The sequence below is a fragment of the Pinus tabuliformis genome, chromosome 3_1 (genome assembly GCF_031772625.1).
Source record: "Pinus tabuliformis cultivar Carrire ecotype Pingquan chromosome 3_1, CPIR1, whole genome shotgun sequence".
Taxonomy (NCBI): Eukaryota; Viridiplantae; Streptophyta; class Pinopsida; order Pinales; family Pinaceae; genus Pinus; species Pinus tabuliformis.
The window spans coordinates 88,741,162-88,768,819 of NC_142301.1; positions in this window are offsets into that span (position 1 = coordinate 88,741,162).

Consider the following 27,658-nt stretch of genomic DNA (forward strand, 5'->3'; position numbering starts at 1 on the left):
CCCACTCTTGAGATTGATCATGAAGTATGTCAATTGTGAGGGGAGGTTTTCTCACCTTTATGCCTATCACATCCGCTTGCTCATGCACTTCACCAGGGTGAGGATGATGAGCCTCCCATTTTTCATCTGCAACAACATTGAGAAGATGAAAAACTTCATGTAGCGCAAGACCCCACGACAGCAGCTAAACAATGTATATCATTTTTCTCTCATCCGGATCTTGGTAGACGATCAGTTGGGATTTCAGGGTATTTCTTGGGAGGACTTCATCTCCCGTGATTTCTTTAGCGCCCCACCGGTGATATCAGAGGCAAAACATGAGGTGGGAGGTCCTTCACATCAGTTTGAGCCTGAGATGGGAAGCCCTTCACATCAGTTCGAGCACCATGAGACTACCACCATGCCAGTATACATCACATACCAGAAGGGCAGTAGACCATTGTTCGCAGTAGCAAAGCGAGTGTTATCTCCACCCGGGGTGGAAGGGGCCTCGTTTCCGACATCAGCACCACAGGAGGCAAAGGAGCAAGATCAGCTTTGAATCTTGGCTAAGGCTTCCTTAGCACAACATAGCACTTCATATGGAACCTCTGGTCCAAATTTCAAAAAATTTGGGCAAGTTTTGGTCACAGGCAAATTTTTTGGGTATAAATCAAGAAATTCCTCCCTGTGCATCGCACCACTGGCGCGATGCTAAAAATCTAGGACTCTAATCAAGGAGCAGATTACATATTTGGATTCAGCATCGAACAATACTACTACTGGTGTCCGGGCAAGAAATTTTGACAAGTTTTGGGTCTCCTAAAGGTAAAAAAACACCCAAAAATGGCCTCTCTGCCACTTTTTTGACACACAGAAAGCAGTCTTGGGAGAATGAAGATTTGGATGGGAAAATGAGCACTAAATTGAGAAATTCTAGTGGGGTTAGAAAGTAGATAGGACATGCTTTCCAACAAGCCCACTTGGGCACATTTTGGACACCTGCAGGTGCCCCAAAACTGTTATATACCTAGGGGGGATAATATGGGGTACCAAGGGAGGTACCCAAGGTAATAATGTAATAATGGTATGGGCCATAGTAATAAATAAGGTGGTTAACCCATGTCATGTAAGGGACCACAAGTAGTTAATAATAATGTAATGGGCCCATGGTATTAGTTGATGGTATGAGGGAACCATGGTAATGACCCATGGCATTGTATGTATGAGGCCTATATAGAGGCTAGACACTCCACATGGAAGGAATAGTGAAGGATTATTGTATGAACAGGCATATGGCTTGTGGAGTGTTCTCCTTCCTTAAGGAGTGAATGTATGGTGTTGCCCTACCTTAAGGGTTTGATCAATAAAGAAGCATTTCATATTATCTATGGGTTTGTTTGCATTATCATATATTTCTGGGTTAGATCTATAAAAAGTGGTATCAGAGCTACAACAAGTGGTATTGGAGCTATAACAAGTGGTATCAGAGCTATAACAAGTGGAGTGCTCTGATACCACTTGTTATAGCTTTGATACCACTTGTTATAGATCTAACCTAGAAATATTATAGATCTGATATAAAGATATAAGACAATGCAAATAAACCCAGAAATAATATGAAATTATTCTTTATTATCAAACCCTTAAGGTAGGGAAACACCATAAAATCACTCCTTAAGGAAGGAGAACACTCCACAAGCTATATGCCTGTTCATATAATAATCCTTCACTATCTTCCATGTGGAGTCTCTAGCCTCTATATAGGCCTCATACATACAATACCATGGGTCATTACCATGGTTCCCTCATACCATCAACTAATACCATGGGCCCATTACATTATTACTAACTACTTGTGGTCCCTTACATGATATGGGTTAACCACCTTATTTATTACTATGGCCCATCCCATTATTACATTATTACCTTGGGTACCTCCCTTGGTACCCCATATTATCCCCCCTAGGTATATAACAAAAACAGGCTCCAAAGTGGCGCGACGCACAGGGGAAAAAACGACCAATTTGCTCCCATTTCGCGAAATTTCGTGTCACGACTTCTCCAAGTGGGCCCGATCATCTACACTTCGGTTTTTTGGAACCAAAGGTGGCATTTAAAGAGTTGTCTCTCCAAATGGGCATCTATCCAAGTGACAAAAGAATGCAAAGGGTCACCCCAGCCAAATGTCATGCTTGAGAGCGCTGCACCTGTAGCTGATGGTTGGCCCTCCATCTCCTTTTCAAAATGATTTGAGTAACTTCCCAACCCCTGGGCATTCCATCTATTCTCTACACTTTCTATATATTGTATGCAAGTTATTTGCAAAGGGTTGGCTGGCTTGTAACTTCTGGGAGACTGTGGGAAAGAAACTCTATTTTTGCACTGTGTATTTTTGATAGAGAATTAATGAAAGGCAGCAGCTCTGTTTCATGAGATTCTTGTGGTCATGAGTGTAGAAAATGTGTTCTTATGTTCCATATGTATCTTGTTATGTTTCATAATTCATTTCATGCTTCATTTCAGTGAAATTTTCTAAGTGAGATTAGGTAGAATTCAATTTATATTGCTCTGCCTGTGGGAAAATTTCATGTACAGTGTTATTCTTTTATTGAAAAGGATTCATGCGACTATACCCTTTTCACTCTCTTCAAAAATATTTCCATTCCGCATTACCTTAAGTCAAAATTGCTACGTTTTCCGCCTACCTTGCCTCATGGAATAATCCGTGCCTTCATTTTCAATTCTCTGTTCTTTGCTGAGCGCCAGTCCGATATACATCCCAGAAGCTCGGTCACTTCATAAAATCTTTTCCAAAATCCCTATCCACTTACTAGCCTAAGGTAAATATTGCTTTGTAAGTCATCTCAGACCATTTTTCCTATCCATTCGCTGAGCGTGACTCGAGGAGAGCCCTCTCCTGTTCTGGTAGGGTTAGCTACCAGACTGAGCATGGTTTGTGGTTACCCTAATTTTTTGCCTTCCTTCAGCCTGAGGCAGATTTAGGTGCTAACACATGGGATGAAAAATTAACAAAATTAAGGTGAAAGAATACCAAGGGTCAATACCATGGTATTAGCCCAGAATATTGAGCGAAGTAACGGTTATTTGATCCCATCCAAGAATACCGTAGGTTCTAAGTGTTGTTTTGGTGTGAGGTATTGAGAAAGGCTAAAAGTATAAAAGGAGGAGGAGATCAAACGACTAAGATAAAAATCAATGAATATCTTGTGAAGTGTTAGATCAGAATAAAATATGCATGCTATGGGTTTCTGATGCTTTTTCTTGATCTAAACTTAGCATTCACTTGAATGTTTGATGATGGATGAGATCTAATGATGGATCATGATCATAATGACTTGTCATTATGTGATCTGATAATGGATAGGCTAGATTTGTGTGCTAACAAATGTTTTTTCATTTAAATGCTATGATCTGGGTATGTCTGACATTTGGAATAACAACGAAGTTGTAAGTAAGTATTTACAGATCTATACGCTGGTTCACCTAGGTGAAGGCACGCATACACAGTGGTTCGAAGCTTCCAAGTAGCGTATACAAAAGAAAATATTGATGTTCATAGATGACTGATCTATTTGATCAGTGTTGCTATTCAATGATGTCTTCTTATATCTGAAAGTAGAACAAAATGTTTAAGGAGATTGAGTCTCATTGATTGATTGATTAAGTGAGAATGGTGATCTTTATTTTTCTCTGGTTAGAACTCTGTAATTTGACAGTAGATCTTCAGAATATTACTGGTTGGTACAATTTTGATTCAGAGGTTTTTATGATTCAATATTTTGAAGGTATAAGTAGGTTGAGTTAAAGGAAGTAGCGTATACATGCAGATTGGCTTCATTGAAGTAGTGTATACATTCTGACATATGATTTTTGAGGTTGCAGTTGGTTCTGGTTGTTGATGCAGTGTTTTGGGTTTAGATCTATGTACTGGTTACAATGATCTATCTGTTCTAGTTGATTGGTTGAATTTTTGATTAAGTGTTGGTTGATTGAGTTTTCAGTGATTGATTGATTCAGTTGTGATTGACCCAAAGATTGATGATTGGGTGATTCAGATATGTCAGAGGTTTAGGTGATTGATTGATTCAGTTTTGGTTGATTCATAGATTGATGATTGGGTTACAGTTATATCATAGATTGATGATTGAGTTTCAGTGATTGACTGATGCAGATGTATTTGTTGGATGTATTTTAGTGGTGATTGGTTTTGAGCTTCAATGTTACTGATGGGTCCAGTATGAAAATTTGATGAAACATGGCCATCATAGTGTATTGATGTGTACTAGGAGTATCCAGTATGAAAATTTACGAAACATTTCCCCTGGAGGATACTGAGGGTTAGAGTCTTCAGTGAGGAAGTCGAAGCTTTATGCCAATAGTGGCTGGTGATTAGATCAGGGGGTTGGAGCTCCCTTCCAGTAGATGATGGAAAACGAGTGAAGGTGGTAGGTCGGCGCTTACATACTGGTAAACATATCAGCCAGTAGAAGAGCCAGGGGGTTGTAGCTCCCTTCTAGTAGAAGCTGGAGAATGAGATAAGGTTGTAGCCTTCTACAGGTGGGTTCCTATGTAATGGTATGATTCTGCATGAGTACAAGATTGTAAACAAATTATTCTTTATATTAAAAGAAGATAGAGACAATAACAGTAGGTGGTTTTTCTCCCACATTGGGTTTCCACCTTAAATCTTGGTGTTTATGTGTGTTGCTTATTTCTGATGGTTTATTCTGTTATTACTATATATGGTTACTATTTAATGTTTAATAAAGTACTAATGCACTGATTAAAGATCAACATATGATGAATTAACTAAATCATAAGTTCACTGGATATACGTTGTTTTCCTTAAGAATAATGGCGTGCACACACGAGTTCCCTTCACTGAAATAGCATATATAAACTGATTATGAAATGGAAAAAATTATTGATTTGTAAATGTTGATTAAACCACCCCCCCCCCCCCCCCCAGTATTATTCCCAACATCTTAATGATGTTGATTAGATATTTATTGGAAGATTCGGCCAGACCATTCCCTTGTGGATGATAGACAAGATATTAGATTCAATAAAATGAATGATAATAGAATCAGTAGCTTTCATGGTTGGGATTGCCTCAATCCATTTTTTAAAATAGTCCATGGCTGTCAAGATCCATTTTTGTTGTGCAGACGATGAAGGATGGATTTTGCCAATAAAATCAAGACCCCATTATTGGAAAGGAGCTGTGACTGAAATGGGCTGCAAGGGTAATGGTAAAAACATTCTTTTTCCATAAAAAATCTGACATTCATGACAACCCATCACTATTTTATATACATCAGAAAAATGAGTGGGACAATAAAAATTAGCTCTCAAAATTTTGTTTGTCGTAGTCTTCTAGAAAAGGTGACTGCCACAATCTCCTTTATGGAAATCTCACATTACATCCTTTGCTTCATTTTCAACCAAACAGTTCAGCAACACACCACCCGGATACTTCCAAAACAAAACACCATCAAGAATGCAATATTTTGAAGCTTTCAACTTTAAGGATCTACTTTTACCTTTGACCACTTATGGTGGAGGATTTAAATGTTGCAATACATAAACAATGTTGGAGTGCCATGGAGATGAAGTGAACATGTTGGACACTTGTAACTATGAGACTTCTTCTTCTTTCTCAGAAAAGGCGGCAATCATATTGATATCTAATGCATGCAAATTAGATTCAGCCATGGGCTTAGACAAACCTTGTCCCTTTATGAACTTTGTGGGCTTTATCTCTAAATCATATTCTTGCATGCCTACAATCCATTTTTCCCACCTGCCTTCAGGAACTCTCAGTACAAGAACTTATTTTACAACTATTGTTGGAACATAAGCAATGGTGTGAGAATGTACAATATAAACTCAAAATTATTTGAGAGCTTTCACCAATGCTAATGCATGTTTCTCAATTATGTTGTATTTCAGTGCTACACCCTTATTGTTCAGCTGAAAAATGCTATAGGTTGTTCATTTTTTTGATCTTTAATATTTCATTAGGAAAACTTCTCGGGTATGCTTAGAGGTGAATGAAAATATGATAAAATCTGAAGTATAATCTAGATTAATCAAACTAGGAGCAGTAGATAATGCAAATTTGACTGCATCGAAAGACTTCTTGGCATCAAGAGACCATTTTCGCTTGCTTTCCTTTTTCAGCATGATTGTCATTTCTCTCAAATGTTCAGTGAGGTTAGAGATGAATCTCCTCAAAAAAGTTATTTTCCCATTAAACGACTGAATTTCTTTTTTGTTCCTTGGGAAATATAATTGCTGAATGGCTTGAACTCTTGCAGGGTCAATTTGAATGCCATCCTTGGATATAATATGTCCAAGCAGTTTGACGTCTTCCATGGAAAATAAACTCTTCTTTGTATTAAGTGATATACCAAATTTTCTGCATTTTTGGAAGACAAATCTCAAACGATGTAAATGGTCTTCATCAGATTTGGAAAAAACTATGAGATCATCTAAATAAATTACCAGAAATACATCCTTTTCATTAGCAAAAGTTATATCCATAGCCCGCTGAAAAGTCGTTCCTGCATTCTTTAATCCAAATGGCATCTTGTTGTACATGAATGTACCCCATGGTGTTGTGAATTTTGTTTTTAGCGGATCATCCTTTTGCACCAAAATTTGATTGTACCTAGAATATCCATCAAGCAATGACATCTTGGAAGACCTAACTACCCTCTGAAGAATATGATCCATCTTCAGTAGGGGATAATTGTCCTTCAAGGATACTTTGTGTTATAACCAAAATAGGACCCTGATAGGCTACTGATCAAACTATCTCAATGTAACTATTTCAAACCAATCTTTTGGTTGAGGCTTAGCCTCCTCAACCTGAGAGGGCTCTCTTACTAGGTTTAGGGTTTTTTATTAATGATTAGATGGCTAACTCTAGGAACAAAATGAACAGAAGTATAACTTGTTGACTGGTTGAAACTATGATTAGAAAATATCTATTGGGCTATGGAGTCAAAATAGTCCTCAACAAAACAACATTATCAGCCTAACATGGAAGTCAAGGCACTTAGAGTTTAGGTTTATGAATAAAACAGTAACATAGTGAAACAACACAGTTTACAAGCATGTGAAGGAAGTTAGAGAATTTTCCAATGAATTCTAAGTATCACAAGCTCACTGCAAGTAAGTAATTGAACAAAGCCATAAGAGCATCAAACACATAAACTCTTTGTGAATCTTGAGTAGTCAAACTGATCTCTGCATTAAGTTTGAGAAACACACAATCTTCTCACATAACACAGCTTCTTTTGCTAATACAAATGCCAACCCCTAAGGAATTCGACCTCATGCTTCATATATAGCTTTACAACCTTGGATTCTATCATCCATCATCAGAGGAATTCGAATTCCCATCCTAGACACCTATTCTAACCATAAAACAAGCTTATTAATTACAAAATGACAGCTTGATTGTCTTTGAAGAGTCCTAATTCAAGTAGGAATAAAAATCCTATATATACTTCTAACAACCTTATCTAGTATTCAGTTAATCCTTTGCCACCTACAACCTCATGAGGTTGAATTTGGTGATGTCTCTGGCCTTGTTATGAACCCTACTGTTCCATGACCTAACTGCCCTGAAAACTAGGAAATCTTTCTTTTGCAATTATGACTTTAAAGAAATCCTTGTATCTCCCAACTGGTGACACTTGTGAAAAAAAGTGAGACAGTTTATTGTAGCTGGATATTTTATTAAGAGAAACCTACTTCAAAATTCCAAAATACTTTTGCATGTGGCCAGAAATTGATCTTTAAGAAGACTGCTAAAACCAGAAAACATAGTTCCTCTCAGCAGTTTCGTAGCACAAGTTAAACCATAAATTTCTCCCACCTCATATTGAATTTGAAGAAAATGAAAGATTTTTTTGTAGTTCAGTATGTTAGGAATAAAAAACTCTTTCAATTTTCAGAAATGAGTTTTCAATTGCTCAGGAATCCCCTTGGAAATTGACTGCTAAAAATAAGGAGAGAATGTTCCTCCTTTTTAGGGTTTCATATTTATGCTTGTCTTTGAATCCTTCTGTTAACAAAAGTGACCCTTTAAGACATGTGACATGTGTTCTATCATCCCTGGAACCTTTATCTTCCACCTGTACAAAGAAAACAAGCCCTTGAAGGAGCATAAAGAAGGTTGATTTGGCTGCGCTATGAAACTGTCTGTTGTTTTCGTAGCGCAAAATTTTGCTTTTACATAAATCCTTTATCCTTTGAGTTTTTTCCTTGCTTGAGCTTTAAAATTTCATAAGTGACCTCCTCACACCCTTCAGTAGCATCATCCTCCAAAAGACCAACTGTTTCTTCCCTTTGAAATTTTAGCAAAATACCAAAACTGCACCTACAGCAGTTTCGTAGCGCAAGTTGAGTCATCAACTTCTCCCATCTCATAATGAATTTGAAGAAATTGAAAGACGTTTTGGTAGATAGTTATGTTAGGAAGAAGAAACCTTTTCATTTTTCCAAAATATGCTTTCAGTTTCTCAAGAAACCCCTCGGAAGTTTACTACTTAAAACATAAAACAAGGTTTTTTTTTTTTTTTCTCTGCTGAAAAAGGCTGCTTCAATCATTTCGTAGCACAAAACAGGTTTTTTACACCGTCTACACTAAGAAAACGTGGATTCATAGCTAATTTCAATTTTTTTTCAAAATGAGTTGAGATGTGACTTGTAAACACAAGGTGAGACTTCTAAGTCATGGAATAAGGTTGTCAAACTTTGTTTGGAAATGAACTATGACCTTAAGGACTTCTAACCCTATGACCTAACCCTTTTAGCATGAAATGACCTAGAGACCCTTTAACACCATGACTAGAAGAAGGGTTTGTAAATGAGAATGACACTATTGAGACTCTAATCCTATCACTTATCCATTTAAGTATGCGATGACTCAAAACTTATTATAAGACCATGACTAGAAACAAGGCAAACTTTCCAAAGTTAAAAAAAAAAAAAAAAAAATTAGGGTGCTAACACTTTGTTTAACTTTCTAAAATCAATGCAAAGACAAATCTCCCCAGTCTTCTTTCTCACCAACACTAGATTGGACATCCATTTAGAAAATCTAATAGGAATTATAATACGAGATTTATAAAGCCTATTTACCTCTTTTTCAATTTAGCAGCTTAGGATTTATCCTCCTCAATTTTTGGAATGGCTTTTGATCAAGCTTAACCGGTATAGTGTGATGAATGATGTTCTTGTCACACACCTTTTAATATAAATAGTCCCAAGCAAATGCATCATAAATTTTTTCCATGAAAGCAATGTACTTACTTTTCATCTCAGGAGGTAGACTCTTTGACAATTTGACCATCTTAGGATTTTCTGATGTACCAATGTTCACATCTTCGACACATTTCTATGTGGGGACCATGGTGGGATTTTTGGCAACATCATCTCAATCAAATAACTCTTCCAAAGTTACAAGACCTCTTAGAATGTTATTGTCCTTTAGCTGTATTATTTCAATCTCAGTTGCTTCAATTTTTGGATCATTCATATTAGATGCATCGTCAATGCAGGAATTCTAGAATTCATCTTCCATCTGCATAAAATAATTGAACTGTTTGTCATCCCAAAACACTTGACAATATCTCATATTATTAGAAACAACTTTGTGATGTTTAACATGAATTGAATACTTCTGATTGGAGTGAATGGGAATCTTCACCTTCCTAGCTATAGTAGTAAGAGAATCAGCTATACCATTCCGAGTTCTAGGAATCAGAGACAAAGTATATTCTGAAAACGTTTTGAGGATGTCAAGGAAATCATTGCGATAATATCTCATTCTTGGATGCTTGGCCTGGTATTTCCCTTTCACTTGTTTGATTACCAACTCGGAGTCACCATAAACAGAAATTTTCTTTGCTCCCAACTTTTTCAGAATTTTGAGGCCAACAATCAATGCTTCATATTCCACCTCATTGTTTGAGCAGTCAAAGGCCAACTTATATGAACTCATTCTTACATTGCATGGAATTTTACATGAATGATGCAATGGACCATGAATCCACACACCAATCCCAGCTCCTTCTTTTCCCAATGCACCATCAAACTCCATGGTCCAAAGACCATTTTCTTCATCCGGAAAAAGAACTTCTGAAGGTTGTACTGTTTGATTATTCAGAGGATGACTTGTTGTCTCAATGATCTCTATTTTATGCACTAACTCAGCAATCTTGTCAAGAGAATTTACTAGCTGCAAACACTCTTCTTTCTTTTCTTTTCCTTCAGCAATCAAAACTTTCTGCACACTACTTATGACATCCGAAACTTCTGAAATTTCTACAAGTTGACTATCATCATCTACTGAATTCATATTGCTATACAAAATGAAAGAGTCTAGATCAGTATGTACAACATGGATGGGGTGATTTATTGGTTTTTCTTTCCTACTAATCATGAATATCATGTTCTTCTCTTGATAAAGTTTTCTAAGCTTCCCAAATAATGGAATAGTAGCATATGAAAAATCAAGTTGTAAGTTCCTTTTAGCTTTCCTCCCCAAGATTGTAAAAGAAACATACCGAACCGAGGAGGGATATCAACGACCACTACATCCATCAACACATTCTTGCCTGGAATTTGGTCTAAAGAAACAATTAAATCTTTGATAAGGCCAAGACATTTCACTCTTCTTGAATCAAATGAGTAAAGGTCATGATAAGGTTGGTTGTTGCTCAATCCTAGTTTTTCCATGATAACGTTTGGCATAGGGTTATGAGAGGCACCAGAGTCTAGCATGGCATTATGGAGGATGAAGTCATGAAGTTTGAGGCTAGGATAGAAAGGTGGAATTTCACTGTCCTGAGGAATTCCCTCTAAGGTTGGACCAAACAGAATTGCAAGCTCATCATCGGCAACATTTACTGTGTCTAACAACTGATCTACCTTCAACATTTTAGTAATCTGAAACTGTACTTATCATTCTTTACTAATTCAGTTAGAGGAATTGAAGCTTTCAACTTGGAAATTTAATTCTCTAAAATAAATAAATTTGATTGCTTATCTACCTCTTTTGTAGTGATGTCCTTCTTTTCAATCTACCCTTTGGCTTGAGACTCCTTATGAATTTCACTTTGGACCTATTTATCCTTCCTCATATTGCTTGTAGAGGCTTCATTGGTTTTATCTAGACTCAGTATGACAATCTTCTTTTCTTTATTTTGATTTGTGGGGGTTGTTTCTTTGCTTTGTGTATCTTTCTGTGCATTCTGCCTCTTTAGATTCAATATGAGAGGTACTTTTCTATTTCATAAGTTGTATTATTTCTGCAAATGATTGAGAGAATTCTGATATGCTATTTGGTATTCTTCAGTTTGCTCTACCCATAGATTGTCACTTGCAAGTACAAGCTGTTAATCACTTGGTATAAAAGACTCTTCAGAAAATTAGGTAGCTCATCTTCCTCTAAGAAATTATTTTCTTCTACAATTTCCTCTTCATCTTCTTCCTGCCCTTCGGTGTAATTATGTTGAAATGGAGCTCTTGTCGTTGAGGATCCCGATTTCACTCCTCTTTCTACTTATTTTTCAATTGTTGTTGTTGTTATCCTAAAAAGTTTGGATTCTTTACTGAAGGCTCCACTTGTCGATCTATTATAGAAATTCTATCCATAATTCTTTCCATGGTTTTAATTAGGGTATCAAGATTTACATTAGAAGAACAGGAGGGCTATTCTTTAAAGTTAACTTTCCTTTTAGGTCTCTCAGGCTTTATTTTAGATTTCTTGATGAGAATATTAGATTTAAAACTTATTGCATTTTGTTTCATTTCTTCAAGAGTTGCAGGGTCTCTCTCCTTGATTTGATATTCCATGTCTGGGTCGGAGGCATCAGGATAGTGGAGAAGTGCTAAACCAGGTGGAGGTTTCATATCATCAGGAATGGAATTATACACCATATTGAACCCTATTGTGAATTCTTGGATTGTCTCATTCAGATTTCTTTTCATTGAATTGTACTCAGCCAAAATATGTAGTGGATTTTTATTTTCTTTCCATCATGCTAATAACAACTCTATCAACCACTGAGACCTATTAACAGAATTAGCAGTGAAACTGCGAAACCATTTCTTCATATCTTCGGAAAAACTTTGAGCTATGATTCTCATCTTAGCATCTTCTTCATCAATCTCTTCCACATTGATAAAATATACCAATTTATCAACATGCTTCTGGGCTGTGATTTCTGAGTTTCCATCAAATAGAGGGAGTCTTTGGCCATATTTTGAGGTAGAGCAGCAAGTTGAGCAGGTAACATGAGAGGTGAAAATCGTGCCATGACTGCTAGAAGATGTAGTAGAGGTACTACAATGGGCTGTGAAGGTAAATATGATGACACTAATGGAGGTGATGTAGAAAGAGATGAAGTCGTTGATGTATTCAGAGGTATAGTAGAGGATGAAACAGAAGTTAGGTTTTCAAGATGATATTGGACGTAAGCTTTTTCAGTGGTGATTTGGAGTTGGTGAGCTAGAATTTGGAGTTTATAAAAGTTTAACCACAGTTCATGATCAACTTTAGAAGCAAGGGATTCAGAAGAAAGGAGATGAGAATAAAATTGAAAAGGTTCAAATAATACTTCAAAAAGGCAAGACTCAGATTTTGACCTTGAAAGAGATAGTTATAACTTCATATCAAAAGAAAGGTGCTCAAAAGTGAATACATTTTTAGGCAAAGAAGTAGTCATTTTTATTTTTCGAGCTACACTTTCAAAGATAGGTGACTTGAGTTTTATAAGAATTTTTTCTAGGTCATCAGCAATAAAAGGTGGATATGGGTCAAGATTTGACCTAGTATGTCTTTTAGGAGCTCGAATTTTCACACCTTAAACTTGATGAAATTTATTAAACCAACCTATCTTTAGATACTGGAAGCTATCACCTACAGAACCAGTCTTCTTGAATTCTCTAATAGAATGAATCCTAGGAATGATTTATTAGTCATTTGCCCAGCAATGGTGCCAAAATATTAGCCTCTACAATGTCCCAAGCTGAGGAGGAGATCGAAAGAGGTAACTTCAAACCACTTGCAATTCAGCAGCTAGCCCTGATAAACCAGAGAGAGATCTTTCTAAAGATTTTTGAGTCAATGACTGGAAGAGAAATGGATTCTAGGCTAGATATAATAGTTTATATTTGATTTTTTGAAAATTTAGGGTTTTTAGGTTGCTAGACCAGAGATGAGAAAGAGAAATTAGGTTAAGGTCTCAAAGGTTTGCAGTAGTAGGCATAAAGAGGAGAAAGATAACAATGTCTTGTGATGGATTTAAGATTTTGTTTAATGTAGTGTAGGGTCTGAAGGCTTAAGAAAACATACTGAGCACGTATTACCATGAATTCATTAATCTAGAAGAAGAAATACACAAATATGATTTTCCACATAAACAAAGCTTTGAATCTAAAGAATTTTGCCTATATAACTGTAAGAAATATCATTGAGGAAAGAAAAACATGTTAAGAGAGATGAATTCATTCATAAGAAACTGATATAGAAGGAAAATAACACCACAAACTCACTGCACAAGTATTCCTAAAAAATAGCTGCAACTGCTCTTTGATTAACTGTATGAAAGCATAAGATATAAGTCCTATCCTATGAAGTCCAACCCTTCTATATGAATGAGAAATGATACATATAGAATCAAAAAAACAATTTCCTTGCCTTCAGGGGTCAAATCCCTAAGTGATGGAACAATTCCCAAGAATCTCTCAACCAACAAGAGAGAGTGAGAAGGTAAAAAACAAACTCTTCTGTCAAAGTTTGATTTGAGTTTTGCTTCATTTATGAGACCTAATTAAGCAGAAAAAAACATATCATGCTAATTTATTATATAATTACATCATAAATACCTTAAAATATTGAAATTACATCACAAAACCAAGATCTAGTGAAAATAAGCTAAGAAAGACTGCTACAGGCATAAGCACAGTGCACTCAGGCATAAGCACAATGCCATCTTGTAGGAGGATTTTGGAAACATTTCTGAAGTCAAATTTGAAATTTGAGAGAATGGTCAATGTTGGGATGGGGTCCACTAGGGTCAATTTTGGGGCAAAAGCCCAAGTTTTGTTGTATAAAGATGTAAAGTCTCCACAAGTTGTGGTCATGGAGCGCGTAGATAATTAAAGAGTCATAAATGATTTTACCCTTATTTTATTTAAGATTGAGTCGGCTTTTGAAGAACTACCCATGCTCCGTGGACCGTGGGATTGTATAAATAGGTGTGTCTTAGGATGTCTAAGGAAAGTAATGAATTTTGGTCTATGGAAAAAGTCTAAAGAGAGAGAAGAAGAGTAGGAAGAAAGGCTCTGCAACTGTGTGCACGGAGGCATAGAGTAGATTCTGTAGCTGAGTGTGTGGACCCCTGCATCTGAGTGCGCAAGGAAGTCTTGAGTCTATAAGCAGAACTGAGTATTAATAAAGAATATTGTTGTAGAAATACTTGTGTTTATCTCTTTACATCTGTTTATATGAATGTGCCTTATGTTATAATGGGTTTATTAAATAATGATGTATTGATGCGCGACTTTACATAAGTTATACTATTATATGAACGTAATTACTATTAATTGTTTACATGAAGATTATCTTGTTATATGTTGACGTTATTGAACACTTAAGCTGATCTAAGCAATTACTAGGTTATAAGTAATCTTTGATGTGCGTAAGTAGTGGATCCACTAATTTAGGGTTCGTGAAAGATAATCGTAGACCTTTGTGGAGGTCTAGAGACTAATTAAAGGAAGTTACATTGATAAGCCTTAAATTCTTATTGATACGTGCAAAGTGAGATTTAGGGCATAGAATGACATCACACTCATCTTTGGGTGTGGAGACTTGGTTCCAGCATCCTTCCATACTACTTCAGGTGATGCTTCAATCTGCACTCCGCATTTTGATGCAAAAATGGCCAGAAGTGTAGGGATTTGTTTGGCTTAACTACTCTGAACCTAGGTCAGTACCCACTAAGCCAAAAAATGGTTCTGTTTTTGGGACCATGATCTCCATAAAGAGATGTGTGATGTCACATCATTGGAATCTGACCAAGAAAGAAATTGAGGAGTGGTTGGATAGAAAGATCCACAAATTCACAACACAAGAAAATAGAAATCCACACCTGATGAAGGAACAGTGGTTGGAAAAATATTTGTACATAGAAATACACGAGATCTTCTTCTACACCTTCCTGATTGAACTATACTAGTGGATCGCTAAATTAGCAAACGACCAAGGAAGATGGAGGCTTGACGGTCCAATATTGTGGACCTCGGAGCTAGTATGGAGGTTGGAAGCCTCTGAAGATAAGATTGCACGTGTTGTCGTTCACTAGCTTGATCGAGTCATAGGAGGATTCATGACAAAATTCATGTTTGATACCTCAGTTAGCTACAATGAAGCAGAGCGACACTTTTTCAAGGGACTACAAGGTAAGTATTTCAGATCTTTGAATACTTGGATTAAGATGCTCTTGTGTGAAAAGTGGGTTATGCCATTACCATGATGTTTGGAGCTACACAAAGTCAAAATTTCTTCAAGGATATAGGGAGAACAGGCCCTGAATATAGGCCGTTGATCGAGTCTCATCTGAGTGACGATGAGGGAGCAGCACAAGCTTCCCCACAGAACATTGTGAAGTTCATAAGGTAAGGGTTTTCGTGAATACCTCATTCATCCCACCACCTCCACCTTCACCTCCATAGCATACACCTTCGCCCACACCACCACCACCTCTGCATAATTCAATATGTTGAATACGATTAAATTTCCCATTTTCAAGGGCTTGGGTAATGAGGACCCAAACTGGTTTTGGTTCATTACGAAGGCTGTGTCGAGAGCACAAAATATTATAGATGATCATATGAAGAAAGTGTAGTGGGTTACTGCTCTACAATATCATGTGTTGACATGGTACATTAAGTACAACACTGATAATCCATTATCATCATTAGCAGACACCTAGACTACGCTGAGCAAGGAATTTTGGAGGCCTAAGTCTGAAACACAATTTGTAGTGGGGTTTAAGGAAATTGCAATGAGGATCGGTGAAACACCCTGGGAGCTAGATCAGAGATTGAAGTGTGGAATCCGTGAAGCAAATATGAATCTCATAGACAACCAAAACTGCAACTGGTTTATAGCTGCACTCCTGCCTTACTTAAGGATTGCTTTGTCACAACAAAAGATAGGAATGCAAGTGGAAGCGTTGGAGATCATAATGAGATTACATGAGAACCTATCTAGGACGCAAGGTTGGGAGTTGAATAGATTCATGTGGAGTTGCAGAACCTTTGCTTGGAGTTGCAGAGCTTGAAAAAGGAAAAAGTAGCTTGGCCGAAAGTGCACGAAGAAGTTTGGTTCCTCAAGTGTAAGAACTAGGGGCATGATAAGGATCATTGCCCTATTTTCGGGAATTATGTGACAGGAGGAGGGCCCATGCCTCTGAGGTGGGAAGCCCCAGTAGGACCAAGTACAGGGCTCGCATTGTGGTGCGGTATCTATCACGTAGTAGGAAAACATGCAATAGACAATTGCCACTTTCTGCAAAAAATTGTACATATGCAGCAACAGTTGTTGGTTTAATGGGGCCTGACCCAAGTTCAGAAGTGATTTAGCCAAACAAATCCTGGTACTACTGGCCCTTTCGGCAACAATACGCAGAGCGCAGACTGAGGTCTCACTCGAAGTAGTATGGGAGGGTGCTAGAACTAGGTTTTTGCACCCTAGAGATGTTTGATGATTTCGAGTGGTCCACAGTTTGACCCAGCATGCACGTCACTACGCGCACTTACCCATGCCTCACAACCCGAGATGCTTCCTTCGTGTTGCCTTACTCAGGGGTCGAACAGTGTTGTTACCTAAGCCCTTACCACAGCCTAATGTTAGGTGATTATCTAAACTTGTTTATGCTCTTTTCATTATACTTAACAATATTCAAAATTCATATAAGTGCACACAGTAAATAAACAATATAATTGCTAATGATATCAAACATGAAATAACTTAAGAACAGATACACGTAATTTAGATAAAACTTCTCTTTATTATTTTCTTCCTTCTGTTATATACTTGACTCTACCCTACACACTCAACTGCAAGGGTTCGAGCACTTAGCTACGGACTCTACTAGGCCTCCACACACTTAGTTGCAGAGCCTCTTCCTACTACTACAACCCTAGACACATAGACTTTTCCTCTACACTTTGCTAACCATCAGATTTCATTCATTCCATTCAATATGTCCCTTTACAACTTAGAGCCTCGCTCTATTTATACAATCCCATGGTCCGCGGACCATGGGTAGGTCGACACTACATTCAAAACTTAGGGCAGATAGCCCTATGACTCTAACATAAAATTCGCACTCTGCACCCACACTTCGCGGATCTTTTCAATAATATTATTCAAAACTTGGGTTTTGAGCCCCAAAACATGCTGTGGGGGGATTCCATGCCCAACAAGCCCCCAACAAAAACATCATGACTTGTCCTCGAGTCACTTTGTCGCCGCAAAGATCTTGGCACGAAGTCCCTCCAACTGGTTCCGAACTGTCCTAATGTCCACAGTGCACTGAGCCACTGCTTGTGGAACCCGTGCCATTCTGTCTTCTGAAACCTTTGTAACTAAACTATTCCCATACAACCGTACCGATATGTGTTTATAGTCCTGTGCCCTTGTTCGGCTCCCTAGAGCATGAAGATTGTACTATTGTTAGCTTAGTCAGATAGTCGACCCTCCTGTGTAAGGCTTTAAACAGCTACCGTTCATTTTTCCTGGGAAGGGTTCTCCATTTAATTTGACGAGCTAGACTGTGCCTCAGTCTGTGACTTCCTTAACCATGTATGGTCCTAGCCAATGCATTTTGAATTTGCCTGGAAATTTTTCAAACTTACTATCATATCGCAGTACTAAGTCATTGACTTTGAATGTGCACAACTTAATATGTTGATCATGCCAGGATTTTTCACGCTGTTTTTGAACCTGCTAATGAAAACCTGCCAAGAATTGTTCTTCCTCCAGTTCTTCCAATGGTGTGAGTCTTTCCTCCAGAGCTTCAAGGTATTTCATTCCTATGAGTGCTGCTATTCATAGGCTAGGTACAATATATTCCATTGGCATTATAGCTTCCACGCCATAGACTAACTGGAAGGGTGTTTGTCCTGTCAGTTTTTTGCATGTTGTTCTATAAGCCCATAGTACTGCCAGTACATGCAGGTCCCAATTGCTTCGCTGCGCATTGCACACTTTGGTCAGCACGACTTCCAATATCTTGTTGAATACGTCTACTGTCCCATTCGCTTGTGGATGATATGGTGTACTCTTCTGATGATATACCTGGAATTCTTTCGTGAGTGCGCTAATGGTTTCATTCAAAAAATGTGCTCCACAGACACTCATTAGAATCTTTGGACAACCAAATCGAGTCAACACATTGTTAAACAAGAACTTCACAGCCGTGGCGGTCATGCAGTCTTTGACCAGTTGCACCTCTACCCATCATATCAAGTATTCCGTTGCGGTGATGATATAATGCGTGCCCATCTTTACCTGAGGTTTGATGGGTACCACAAAGTCGATTTCCCATTTTGCGAACAAATATAGTGTCATTTGTGGATTTAATGGCATCTTATCCCTCCGCGATGGTTTCCCTGTCCTTTAACATATATCGCAGGCCTTATAGTATTCTTTTGAATTCTCATGCAAAGTTGGCCACCATAATCATGTGCTAAGAATTTTTTGTGTAGTCGCGTGTCCTGCATAGTGTCCTCCTACCATGCCCCCATGTGCTTCCATGAGGATCTAACTTTGTTCAAATTCAGGGATGTATCTTTGCAATATCTCATCATTGTCCATTTTATATAAGTTCCCCGCAATGACAGAAAAATTTGATGCGCGCAACACCAATTCCTTCTTCTATTGGACAAAATATTCCTTTAGCGCGGTTCTTGTAGTCTAAAAATGTATTATATCCTCGAAGCATCCATCTGCAACATGCACAACAAAAAGTTGAGCATCGGGTAGTCCCTCCTCCAAATTAGTGGGTTCATCGCTTGTTTCAATGTGTGACAAGTGATCCAGTCCTACATTCAGGTGTCCCGATTTTACCACAACCTCAAAGTCATATTCCTGAAACAATAAGAGCCATTTGCAGATGTGCCCCCCCAACACAAGCTTATTGACTAGTATTTTAGTGCAAAATGGTCGGTATACATCTTGAAATGTCCTCCTAGTAAATAGTGTTAGTATTTTAGGAGCGCATACACCATTGTCAACCCCTCATGCTCGGTGGTGGAATAGTTCTTCTCGACTTTAGAGAATCTTCGATTTGCAAACCCGATAGGGTGATCTATGCCCTCTGCACCTTCCTACTTGAGTATGACTCCCAGCATAATACATGATGCAACAACATGTACGTGAAACTCCACATCATTTTGGGAAGATAAGGATTGGGGCGGAGGTCAATTTTCCCTTCAGGACATCCAAACTCTTCATGCAATTGTCATTCCAGCAAAATGTAACATCATTTTTTAATAGCTTTTCCATTGGCGCTGTTATTTGGGCATAGCTTTTGATGAACTTTCGATAGTACCCTGTATGTCCCAAGGTAGTGCGCAATTGTTTAACACGGTGCCTCAAAATTTAGAATAATGGCAATCTTCGCAGGCTCCACCATTAGCCCTTGTTTGCAGACCACATGTCCCAATAGGTTCCCAAAGGGAACCAAAAATGTGCACTTCTTAAGGTTCAACAAAATCTGGTGTCGTCGACAAGTATCCAACATCAAGCGTAAGCTTGCTATATGGTGCTTAACCAATCCAAAGACTGTCCAATCATCCAAATAGACCTCCAGGAACTTGTGGATGTATTCTTTGAACACATCAAAAACGATCCACGAAAAAATGGTTGGTGCGTTCTTCAATCCAAACAGCATGATGATGTATTGAAAGCATCCCCATTTTGTTGTGAAGGTTGTTTTGTTCCTATCTTCCGACACGATCTTCATCTGATGATATCCCAAGAACCCATCTGTCAACGAGTATGCTTCTTGTCCCCCAAAATTTTCCAATACGTCATCTATGAATGGTGTCGGCAATGGATCATGTACACAGACATCATTCAGTTTCCTGAGGTCCATGCATATTCTTATTTCTCCCTTCTGCTTTTTCTCCTATATTACCATAGGACTCACCCAGTCAAATTCTTCCACTGGCTCAATAATTCCGACTGCGAGCATTTTGTCTAGTTCTACGTGGACCTTTTCCTTGTACTTCAGATTCAAGCGGTGAAGCCTCTACTTGACCGGCTTCGCATCAGGTTTTAGGGTGATCTTCATCATTCCTAAGTCACCAACGATCCCTTTTAAATCCATAATTTTGGTCAGGAATAAGTCTTGGTATTCGTGAAGTAGCTCCACGACCTTATCCACCGTGGCATCATCCCAATAATATCCAAGTGTAGCATACCTCGGCTCCGCCTCTATCCTAATGTTTACTTGCTTTTTTTTTAGCGGCGCGGTGATGTCGGGATCTTCAATCAAGGGTCCTCGAACCTCACAACATCCTTCCATTTCTGGAATGTTAATATTCCATGGATCCTCATCATCCTCCTCCATGTTTACATTATAACATTCTAGTGCGTAGCTCAGTTGTGTTGCCCATTTCGGCTGAAGTACTTCCATTGGCTCCTGAGGTACTTTAAAAATAGTTGCTTTTATGGCTTGTAGCGCATCATCAATAGTATCCCACAACCGATCTTCAAATGTCAAGGTTAACAAAAATCCCTCATGCAGGATATCCCATTCGCTCATACCATGGTAGAGCTCTGTCTCAGTATACCAGTTCATGGGTATGACATCTAGGGTATGATAGAACAAATACACCCATTTAGGTTGTGGCCGTCATCATTTCTACATTGTTTGTTGTCTTTCGCAAACTCAAGGGCTCTATTTTCGCTCAGCTCTCAAAACTCTATTGTCTGCTTAATTGCTCAATTCTCAAATGACCAAGTGTTGTCCACTGGCTAGCCCTTTGAGTTTTATAGTGCCTTTTGAATTCAAATTCGACCATTCCCCCCAATTTTGGTCCATCAATGCTCTCTTGGCGGTAGATTTTCCCAAATCTTGCCCATAAATCGCGTCTTAAATGCCCGCCGCCCTCTCCATTTAGCCTCAAATCGGACATCCCGTCATGAACAATGATACCAATGGTCACTTCCTAGGCAACTTGCATGGTCGCACAGCCCTTCATGCGTGGTCACAAACCCTGTGATAATTTTCTCTTGCATGCACTCCTCAAAGCGTGCAGCTCCCAGGCAGAATAATTTATAGTCCCACGCTCCCTTTCAACTGCCTAGAGTGCTAAGACTATTCTTCCTATGGCTAGTCAGGTTGTCGCACCACCTGTGCAGGGCTCCATCCCATCCTCCATCATAGTACATAGACAATCCTCATCTATCATTATGGCGATCAACGTCACGCGCTCCACTATTTGCAATGCGCTTGCTTGGTTACTGCGTTTGGTGATATGCAGTCCCAGCCATGGTAGCAAACTAACTGATTCTCAGCAAAAGTCCTATAATTCATTGGTATGATTGTACTCACCTTGCCTTGCCATCCTTGGTTTATTGATGAGAAATTCTTCCTTTATTTCATTTTCCAGCCTCTTAACTTTCGCGTCCATTAAAGTGCCTTTCTTCCTTAGCCGTACTCGATCTTTTTCAAGTTTGCGGAGTCTAAAGTTTCCCTGTCGAATTTCTTCCTGAAGTCTTATATGTTCTACTTTGTGTAGCTATGTGATTTCTTTGTTTCAGGCTTTGCGCATTGTCGAATCTATGGTTGTTGCTACGTGTGTACTAGACTTTGCATGCTCCTCAGAGATTATAGCCCCCGCTTTGGAATTTCTCTCGTGGTCAGGGTTTTGCACATGGTTCGAATCCAAATTGCAGGAGCTGTTGCGCTCCCGTGAAATCCTACCATCTACTGTTGGAATCACCTAATCTCGATCTTGCATAGTTATCTTATAAATACAATTGAGATCATCATCATTATCATTGTCGCGCACCAGTTTAGTATATCACGCTCCTTCGGTAGGATCTAGCGGTACTACTACGCGTAGTGAGTTTTTCTCAAAAACCATTTTTCGCTTCCTCAGGTTTATGACTCTGTTCATATTAGTGGCTCGGTCTATGCCCAATAGTGTGAGATAAGGATTGCTATGGTCAACAATCTCTATCACTTTGAAATTCGCCAGCATGCTTGCACCTTTAATATCGAATGTTACTCCTTGCAATCTTCCCATGGGTAAGATCTTTTGTTGGTTAGCCATTTGCAATTGAATAGGAGACCATTGCAACGCGGGCCTGCCCATGTGTTCCCATGTCTATTTTGGCAGTACATTCATGTCTGATCCTCGATCCAGAATTACTTGATCCATTTCATACTCACCGATTTGCACATTCAATCTCATTTCCCTTCCTATTTGTGATGTGTGTTTTCCAAGCTTTCATATTACGTGCGGCTCTCCTGACCCAGCACACCTAGTGATAAGTTCCTACAGTCTTCTCATAGCCCTGCTATCACATAATAGCTTTATATGTGTCTCCAGAAAGGTAGTGAGCATTGAAGGATCCATCTCTGATTCTAGTTGATCCTTACTACCTAAAGTGGGGGCCTCCGCGAAGTTCTTCTTAGCTTCCATGAATGTCTCCTTCATATGCTCCAAATAAAATTCAGATTCCCTTGTAAGAGCCTTGCGAACCCACACACTTTCTTTAGGCTGCTTACCTTTGTCATCTCCTATTGCGATACCACTCTAATGCACAATGTTCACATTCAAAACCTCTTTGCATGGTTCAACCCTCATCATTTGTAGATTCTGAGTTGGGGGAGGCTGCATTATTCCCTTATCACGTAGCCTCACTATCAGGGTATGGAAATCCTCTGTCTCATGGTTGAGCTGAGTACAATATAAACATGATTCTATTTTCGGATTAGTACAACCATGGGCATAGTGTCTTGGCCCTCTGCACTTGTAACAAATCAGTTGTCCGTGACCTCTTTCTGGGCCTATTCCACCTTGACCTTGGTCGCACCCCTGAAATCTAGTGCGTGCCAGTCCTATATTTTGATCAAGGGCTCGTGTTTTAGTCTGCACCCTGTAGGTAGGGATTCAATCCATTATTAGCTCATAACTTCTGCAGGTGCAATCGTCATGAACTACTGACCTGCAGAAATTACAAGACAATTGTTGGGACATCTGTGTATACTTCTATAATAGGTGACAATTTTTTGTAGCATGTTTTCCTCCTATCTAATAGATCACGCACCATAATGTAGGTGCGCATGCTCGACTGTGCTTATGCCTTCGGTCTTAATGGCATTGGTCCTCCTGCCACCAAATAGTTCACAAAGACTAGACAGTGATCCTTGCCATATCCCTATCCCTTGCATTAGATGCACCATACCTCCTTGCGCACCTCGGGGCGAGTTGTCCTGTCCTATTTGAGACTTTGCATTTCCAAACATAAATTTTTTAGCTGCACGTAGATTTGTTGAACTCCCAGGCCAGGATCTTGTATAGGGGTTTTGTGCAGTCTCATTGTAATCTCTAATGCTTCAACTTGGGTGGATAACTTCTATTGCGACAACGTCATCCTTAGATGCGACGTTAGGGATGCTACAAACCATGTGCGTTGTTGTGCATCCATCAAGGTCATGTTGGCTTTACGAATCATTCCCTTCAACCTTTGATCCAGTTCCCAGGGAGTGTTGCCTGTAAGAATCGTGATATCTTTAAACCCAATAATCGACTGTGTCTCTGATTTTGGCCTGCTAAACTCCCTGTTTAGTGAGGTTTGGTTTTCGGTGATCCCTACGTTTGGATTGTCATTAGAGTGTTTAATATACCATGTCAGTGCATAGTCTTGCAACGTGCTCACCAATGTTTCCTTCTTTATGTTGTCATCCATGACTCCGTGCACTTCCCATACCACCTTTACCATGAACCTTAATTGGTCCGGATCTTCGGTTCATACTCCTTTGAATACCAGTAATTTTATTGTGCTTGCCATACTGAACTATGTGGGTGGTAGAGGTGGTGTGGATGAAGATGGAGGTGACGATGGTAAAACCGGTGGTGGTGTAGGTGGGGGTGTTATACGTGGAATCCGCTACCTTATCAGACTGATCACACTTCTTGGAGAAACTTTCGCGAGCTCCTCCTTTCTCTCTCACAAGGGTGAAATCAAGGGACTAGTCTCTAATTCTTTGCTACTTTTGTTTCTGTAGATCTTCCCACTTTGCGTAGTCCCAAACATTAATTTATTCGTATAAACCACTTTTCGTACACTAGCATCTTAATCCGGGTATTTAAAGATTTAATGTACTTACCTCGCTGCCCTTTGAGGAAACATTGTTCTGCCTCACTATAGCTGACTGCTATAGCTAACTGATGTGTCTACCGCGAACTTAGTGGTGAACCCTCCTATAATTCGATTGAGCCAGTGGTCCATAGCGCACGCGATATTATCTTCTGAGGCTTCTTGCCTGTGCACCAATTCCGGAGTCCACACAATTGGTTTGTCGAGCCTACACCTCCCTTGACTGTCTGCTAGCTTTTGATCCACTCATACAACTTAGAGGGGAAGGATGCAAAGAAAATCTCATGGATTTCCATATACACGTAGCGCTCTAACCATTGTTCCTTTGATACTCATGGATTCCGGTTCTACTGTGTCACGAACTCGTGAATTTTTCTGTCTAGCCACTTTTCAATTTCTTTCTTTGTCGAATTCCAGTGACACGACATTAGACATCCCTTATGCAGACCCCAGTCCCAGCAACAGAACCATTTTTTGGCTTAGTGGGGCCTGACCTAGGTTCAAAATTGATTTAGCCAAACAAATCCTGGCACTACAGGCACTTTTGGCAACAGTCCGCAGAGCGCGGACTAAGGTCTCACTCGAAGTAGTATGGGAGGGTGCTAGAACTAGGTTTCTGCACCTTGGAGATGTTTGATGATTTCGAGTGGTCCGCGGTTTGATCCAGTGCGCACGCCACTATGCGCACTTACTTATGCCTCGTAGCCTGAGATGCTTCTTTCGCACTGCCTTACTCAGGGGCCGAACAGTGTTGTTACCTAAGCCCTTACTAGCAGCCCAATGTTAGGTGATTAACTAAACTTATTTATGCTCTTTTCGTTATACTTAACAATATTCACAATTCATATAAATGCGCACAGTAAATAAACATTATAATTGCCAATGATATCAAACATGAAATAACTTAAGAACAAATACATGTAATTCAGATAAAACTTCGCTTTATTATTTTCTTCCTTCTGTTACAGACTCGACTCTACCTTACGCACTCAGCTGCAAGGGTCCAGGCACTCAACAACACATTCTACTAGGCCTTTGCGCACTCAGCTGCAGAGCCTCTTCCTACTAATACAACCCAAGACACTTAGAATTTTCCTCTACACTTCACTAACCATCATATTCCATTCCATTCATGCCCACAAATCCCAGTATTACTGGCCCTTTCGGAAACAGTCCATGGAGCGCGGACTAAGGTCTCATCCGAGGTAGTATGGGAGGGTGCTAGAACTAGGTTTCTGCACCCTGGAGATGTCTGATGATTTCGAGTGGTCCGCAGTTTGACCCAACGCGCATGTCGCTACGTGCACTTACCCGTGCCTCACAGCTCAAGATGCTTCCTTCGCACTATCTTACTCAGGGGCCGAACAATGTTGTTACCTAAGCCCTAACTCGCAGCCCAATGTTAGGTGATTAAATAAACTTATTTATGCTCTTTTCATTATACTTAACAATATTCACAATTCATATAGGTGTACGTAGTAAATAAACAGTATAATTGCCAATGATATCAAGCATGAAATAACTTAAGAACATATACATGTAATTCAGATAAAACTTCTCTTTATTATTTTCTTCCTTCTGTAACAAACTCGACTTTACCATGTGTATTCAGCTGCAGGGGTCTACGCACTCAGCTGTGGACTCTACTAGGCCTCTGAACACTCAGCTGTAGAGCCTCTTCCTACTACTACAACCCATTGAGACACTTAGACTTTTCCTCTACACTTCTCTAACCATCAGATTTCATTCATTCCATTCAATATTTTCCTTTACAACTTAGAGCCTCACTCTATTTATACAATCCCATGGTTCACGAACCATGGGTAGGCCGACACTACATTCAAAACTTAGGGAGGATAGCCCTATGACTCTAACATACAATTCGTGCTTCACTCCCACACTTCATAGATCTTTTCAATAATATTATTCAAAACTTGGGTTTTGAGCCCCAAAACATGTTGTGTGGGGATTCCATGCCCAACAACAGTTATTATGCAACTTCTGTAAATCAGTAGGCCATGATGAGCGTAACTGTCGTAGCTATGAATTAATGATGGAAAAAACACCCACATATCGGATGCAAACAAAAACTCGACCTCTAGATCAAGGCGCTAGGTGAGCGTGCGAAGGATATCAGGGTCACAGAGGAGGTTGAGGAGGAGGAGGACCTAGTAGAGGTTGAGGGAAAGTTATTTTCTATAATTTCGCAGTGCCAGGACACTACGCGTGGGAGTGTATGATCCAGACACACCTGTCATGCTAGTATTGTACTTAGTTTGACCATGTGATGGAAGAATGCCCAATATTGATAACTAAAATGTAGGAGAAGAAGACACAGCGTCAACAGCCTACCCAAAACCTGCAGATGATGAGGGGAGAGATTTGCGAAGAGGATCCCAATGTCAATATCGTGCTGCAAAGTGGTATAACGACTGGTGACGATAAGGGAAAAGAACCTGAAGAAGGTGGATGGGTCTACAAGGCCCCAAAAAAAGAAGTTGGGTTTGATCTAGAGCATGCAATGGAAACGTTCATGGAAGCAAAGAAGAACTTCGATGAAGCCTCTACCTTAGGAAGTTAGGATAGGCTATCTAAAGAAGTTGACCGCTCCATGCTTACTACTTTCTTGAAGACTTGCATGAAACTGTTGCATGATAGTAGGGTTGTGAAAGGATTACAGGAGTTGATAAATAAATGTTCTGGTAGGGATAATGCTTCTGATGGGCACCGCGCGGTCAGAAAGATCACCAGACATAAAATGAGAATAGGACACGAGATGAGGCTCACCACGCAAATAGGAGAACACAAGATGGATCAAGTTATTTTGGATCTGGAAACAGATGCAAATGTTTTTCCGAAACAGAATTGGGAAAAAATGGGGAGGCCTACGCTGCAGTGGTCTTCGATTCAATCAATAATGGAAAATCAACAGAATATTATCCCTATAGGGAGATTTCATGAAGTAACTATAGATATAGAAGGTGTAATCACGTTAGCTGAATTTGAAGTAATAAAGATTTTTGATGAAAGAAATCCATATCCTGTGCTCCTTGGAATTGATTGGGCTATCAGCATGAATGGGGTCATCAATTTGAAGAAGCAAACAATGCCGTTTGAAAGGAAAATGCTTCACGTGGTAGTACCATTGGACCCTGCAGAAGGACTGCGCTATACTGAACCGGACCACGACTATGAGGAAAGCGATGATGATTTGGAATAGAT